At 43.8% G+C, this 6,000-nt stretch overlaps 1 long non-coding RNA gene across 1 annotated transcript in view; it reads right to left on the bottom strand.

Moving 5' to 3' along the window:
- Positions 1–690: 690 nt before the first annotated feature.
- The window catches only part of LOC135915412 (uncharacterized), a 122,894-nt gene continuing 117,584 nt past the window's right edge, over positions 691–6,000 (bottom strand). Inside the window, exon 3 of the long non-coding RNA XR_010568615.1 lies at positions 691–849. This is a non-coding gene — a long non-coding RNA (uncharacterized lncRNA). The remainder of the gene's footprint in view (positions 850–6,000) is intronic.

Below are 6,000 nucleotides of genomic sequence, written 5' to 3'. Positions count from 1 at the left end.
AGAATGAACCAATTTTATCGCCAAATATAAATCGCACAGGGTTTAACGTTATGCTTGTCAAGTGCGTTACACGTGTCGGGAAGGAGATATATTTCTTGCTCCAATGCCTATCTTGGGACGATGGCCTCGCATATCGCAGCTACAAAAGGCCACAAAAGCGCTGCTGCGACATTTGAAAGCTACCGGATTGAGTCAGCGTCTGTGATCTGGGCTGAGTGACCGAATGATATCCCCAGTGGACTTTCTCTTCTTCTTTTAATCTTTCCGTCCCCTTTTCCCTTTCCCCAGTGCAGGGTAGCCAACCATGCTCAGTCCTGGTTAACCTCCCTACCTTTCATTGATAATTTACTCTCTCTCTCTCTCTCTCTCTCTCTCTCTCTCTCTCTCTCTCTCTCTCTCTCTATTAACACAATCAGTCAGCCTGACCAAGTCTGCCGACTGACCCTTTTAAAGCACAGCATTCTTTTTCTGGGCGGATGAGATTAAGGAGTTTGCAGGGACAACATGGCCACAATTAGCACATGACCGGGGTAGTTGTAGTTGCATGCAGTGGGCGTAGCCAGGCTCCTTCTGATGATGCTGATTCTTTTCGAGCCCTGCCCGACTATCCTGACCGTGACTGCTCGACGCCGCTGCTGTCTCGCCGAATAGCTCACACGTTAAAAACGAAATGTAATTACGCACCTAATGGTGGGATGTAACCTTGGTCCCGCAGCACAGCAGCCCGACGATCGGACCATTAGGCCACAGTCGCCTTTTTGCAGCGCAGGCTTTCGTGGGCTCATTCCGATAGCCGTTTTGGTTGGCGGTGCTGCCCACCGCCGGTGTCCGTCGCAGCTGTCGCCGGCACTGAGAAAAGAAAACACCGAGTTCCGCAGGGATTGAACCCGAGCCCGCTGCGCGAGAGTCAGCTATTACACAACTGAGCCAGGCCTGCGCTTTTTTTTTCTTTATTACATGGAAAAGAAAACTGAAGGTGTATTACAAAGTGGACACAACTACACACTTAAAACTCAGGCAAACACACACATGCATCCAACAAGTGCATCCAGTCTGGCGGAGGTTCCTGCACAACGTACACACTTCTTACATACGCAGCACTTTCGCGAAAAAAGGATTTTGTAGTTCGCGGGCTTTCGGCATGGCGATCACAGAGTCTACTTCTCCACAGGCTATATAAACCAAGCACAATGAACATGTCATAGGGAGGACCACATGTAACGTTAAACGGTAGAAACCTAATTGAGTATGGAGTTATGTCAATGTCCTTTTTAAGTGTCCGTTGGAGAATGTCCCAAAAAAATACAGCATCCCTACAGTCTATGAAACAATGATCTATGGTTTCGGCACGTGGACAGAGCCGACAGTTTGTTGACCATGGCACAAAGCAACCCCTCGAATTCAACCAAATTTTAACAGGGAGTGTTTCCGAATGTAATTTAAAGAAAAATGTTTTAACTCCAGGAGGCACACACATTTTTCGGACGCGTTCAAGTACATCCTGATAAGGTCGATTTAAATAAGGTGCACGATACAAAGGATCTGGGAAAATAGAGTCAACCAGTGCCGCAGAAATTGCTTTTCGACTCGCTGTGAACACGTACTCCAGGCTGAATCTAACTTTCAAGAAAAGAAATGTATCAACAACCTCCTTGAGAAAGCCCCAAGGAGCCTGTGGGACATCTTTGACATTTGATGACACTACTATGTTAGGAACATAATGAACTAAACGCAGTTGCAACATTTCACGCAAGAACGGATGGTCACTGTCTCGAAAGAAAAACAGGCGAGCAACAATTTGCCTGACGAAGAGGTGTACTAATCCTAGACCACCACGTTCAAGGGGGAGAAACAGATTGTCGCGCCGCATCCATTCACAGCTCGAACTCCAAATGAATGTTGCAAATACGCGATGCAGTGCCTGAAGGCGAAGTCTTGAGCAGTGCAGTACTTGGAGCACATACATAAGACGGGAAGCTAAGAAAACGTTACACACTTCAGCACGAAAGAACACGGACAAATTCCGCCCTCGCCATGAATTCACTTTACGTTGAATTTTGCCAACTTCTCCCGACCAATGAGCTTTGCTATTTCTATACTGTGAGAGAGGCACACCTAAATAACGCAGATCTTCTTTCCATTGAATTCCTGCGTAATGTGATGGCATTGTGGCCCATAATCCAAACCAAGAACCTGAACTTTTTTCAAAGTTAACGCTTGCACCAGAAGCAGCACAAAATTCTTCTGTAATTGCAAGAGCAGTGTTTACACTCTTTTTATCGGTACAGAAAAAGGCCACGTCATCTGCATACGCAAGAACCCGAACCTCATTAGTCAGTAATTTAAACCCTTGGAAATTTTGTTCTTTAAGAATGCGCATACAAAGTGGCTCTAAATACAAGCAGAACAGAAGCGGTGACAATGGGCATCCTTGTCGTACTGATGATGAAAGCCTAATCGGATCGGAGAGAGAGCCATTCACTATAAGCCGCGTTGAGCCATTAGCATAACATATCCTCACACCTCTAAGGAGCAGAGATCCGATATTTATATGCTCTAGTAAAGCCAGGCCTGCGCTTGCTAGCTTGCAGCGGAAACATGCCCTATTATTTAGGCATGCTGCAATCACCTTTCGGTTTTTTTTAGCGGGGTGGTACATGAAAAAAGAAGAAAATGGCGCATACATTTAAGAAAAAATCTAGAATCAAAATTTACACAGCTTGGTTTGAGCTTTTCAATTACAAATATCCTTTCTCTAGAAGCCTCCTTTCTTGGACAGTGCCACAGGGATATTTGCTCAACCGTGGAGGATTTTATAATTGCTACAAAGAGATTGTTTTGAATTTTTAAACATTTTATTTTTGTTCGTTTCCTCCAGTTAGCTTTACCATTTTCAGTTTTTAATAAAAATAGCCTAATTTCATCCAAATCTTGGCCAATCCCCCACAGTGGGTGTGCGCCATCGCATAAGGAATACCATACCATACCATGAACATATGGTAGATACAGGCTATACAATACATACGATAGATACAGGCTATCAAAGGAAAAAGAAATAAAACGCATCATTGTTTACGTTATGGGGGGTCCGTGTTGGAGTACTTAAAACCTTTGTTCAGAGGAAATTAATACCAATAGGATACAAGTAAGTCACTTCAACACAATTCAATTAGTGAGTTCGTATTCTGAGAGGGAAACAACGACAACGAGGGTGCCGAAACAATTGCATTAGTTAGCCTATTCCGGTCGACTATGGTACGAGGAAAGAATGAATACTTGAAGCAATTATTGCAGGTGCGAAAAGGGGTTATAATAAGGTCGTGTTTCTGCCTAGTTGAGTAGCCAGAAGAAAAATAAAAGATATGAGCTATGTTAATTTTATAATAGCCATTAATCAAATGATATAGGAACTTAAGCCTTGAACAGCGGTATCTTAACGATAAGGGCAAAAGTTTAGCTCTGTTTAGAAGGTGCGTAACTGAAGTCCTTGAAAAAGTGTTGTATACAAAGCGCGCAGCTCGTCTTTGCACTTTTCCTAACTTGTTAATATAGATTCATAGTAACAGGGTCCCATACGATTGCGACGTAATCTGATAATGGTAATACAGTTGCTTTGTACGCTGAAAAGTGGATAGAATGAGTTGAAAGCTTGAGAGCACGCCGAAGAAAAAGTTTATAATTTGCGTTTGTTTTTATATGTGTTATCTGCTTGCTCTAGCTCAGATCATTCGATATATAAAGCTCCCAGTTACTTATAATAGGTTACTTCTGAAAGAAATATGTCTTTAACGTTGTACCTAAAATGCAAATGAATTTTCTTATGAGTAGTATTCATGAAGACAGTTTTATCAAAGTTAATAACCATTCGCCATTCTTCGCACCAGGAGGCTACCTTATGAAATGCCTGATTCAACAGCAACTGATCAGATGCACTATTAACTTCAGAGTATAAAATACAATCTTCTGCATAAAGTTTCACCTTAACAGCAATTGTGTTACGATATCATTAATAAACAAAAGAAACAACAAAGGGCCAAGTACTGAGCCCTGGGGAACTGAAGCAGGGTGTGAGATCGGGCTAGTTGGTATTCCATGCTGAAGTGAATAGCGCAAGAGTGGACACGGGATACTAAAAAGGCGACTTTTCTTGTCATTGTCGCCTTTTTAGTGTCCCGTGTCCACTCTTGCGCTAGTCACTTCATCCCCTTGGGGAACACCAGAATCAACCTTCACATGTATTGAATAACAATCGCGAAAAGAAACAAGACGTTCTCTTTTAGTAACGTATTAGGATAGCCCACCCATCAACATTTGATTGTTAAGTACCTTGTCTAATTTGAAGAGTAATTTCTTGTGCGACACTTTGTCAGATGCTTTGAAGAAATCCATAAATATAGCATCTATTTGTTTGCCATGGTTAATGGATTTCGCAAAATTATGTGTGGTTTCAACAGGTTGTGTGCAGGTTTAAAAACCTTTTTTTTTTCAATCCGTGGTGACCCCTAGTTAGGAAGTAGTGTTCGTCAAAAAATTCTATGATATGATTGTGTATTATATGTTCCATTATTTCGCAAGATGTCGAAGTTAATGAAATTTGATGATAGTTCGCAACGTGGTTTTTGTTTCCTTTTTATGCATTCGTTTAATTCTGGCAGTTACCCAATCCTGTGGCAGTTCACCCTCGCGTAATATTTACGAAATAAAATAAATAAATACTTAGAGGCCATTCCACATATCTTTTTTTTTTAACTCATTAGGAATGCCATCAGGCCCAGCTTTAGTAACATGTTTAATATGCCACTCTGTGAGATAACATCTGTCACTTACGCGAGGAGACACTCGATGGGACATACGCCCTGCATAGCGTCGATACGTGTACACTTTGCATTGCAAATGCATATTATTGCATCAGGTGACACGCAAATATAGCAGTTCACAGGTAGCTGCACAAGGTAGGTATAAAAGGTTTGAAGAAGAAAAAAAGATTAGGGAATGTATACAAAAATGCTAAAAGGAAAAGAGAATGTATTGTATACCTCATTAAATCAAGGTGGCTAGGTGGCTATGTCAACACCCAGTTTTCAAAGTGGATGCCAAGAAATATTCATCATCATTTGTCTTGTGATGCGTGGTGCGCGCCGTGTAGTGTCAATAATGGCGCCCTTTGCGATCCAGTGGCATATTATTACACCAGGTGGCACGCCACGCAACAGTTACACTGGCAGTGCTACAAGGTGGATAGAGAAGCTTTGAGGAAGCACGCCATGTAACAGTTACACTGGCAGTGCTACAAGGTGGATAGAGAAGCTTTGAGGAAGGAAAAGAAGTTTAAGGAGATGTATACAAAAGTGCTAGAAAGGCAAAAAAGTACCAGTTTCGCGCGAAAGCCGAAGCATCCATTGCGATAGCAAATTAGCAGACAGCCATACAAAGTAAGGATAGTAGTTTTGTCGGCCGTATCAACTTGTAAACATTCGCTAGCCAACTAAATAAACAAGCATGCTGTCAGCACGCACAGCACACATGACCGCGGACACTCGCTGTCAAAGCGCTGGCATGAGGAAATGTGGCAGCAGCAGCGAGCGAAGTGACCTTCGTGTTGTCTATCGCTTCAGCGCAAACTGAGCGCTGAGGACGCACAGCACGCACAAATCTACGAGCCACCAACGCACCTAGACTGTGCCCCAACGCAGATGGCTCTTAAGACACGGCCGCGCGATGGCGCGTAGCCGCCACATACGCAGTTGCAGCCGGAATAGAACGCCGCCCCCTCCCCTCCCTCCCCTATCGCCTGTGCCTCGCAACGCTGGGTGCCTCGCGCGCTTCCTCCCCGCTGTCTTCCCTTTGGCGCGGCCGAGATTGAGCCGCGCTCGTCGGTTCCCCTCGCACGCTTTCACTCGCACATACAGCGTAGGGCGCGCGGCGACGGATTATCGCCCTTCGAGTTTATACAGAACATCACGGCGATGGAGACGCCGACGGCGACGGCAGAAATGCGCC

This window comes from Dermacentor albipictus, chromosome 4, assembly GCF_038994185.2.
Source record: "Dermacentor albipictus isolate Rhodes 1998 colony chromosome 4, USDA_Dalb.pri_finalv2, whole genome shotgun sequence".
Taxonomy (NCBI): Eukaryota; Metazoa; Arthropoda; class Arachnida; order Ixodida; family Ixodidae; genus Dermacentor; species Dermacentor albipictus.
Note: the sequence above shows the minus strand (reverse complement) of the source record. Positions and strands in the feature narration are given on the sequence as shown.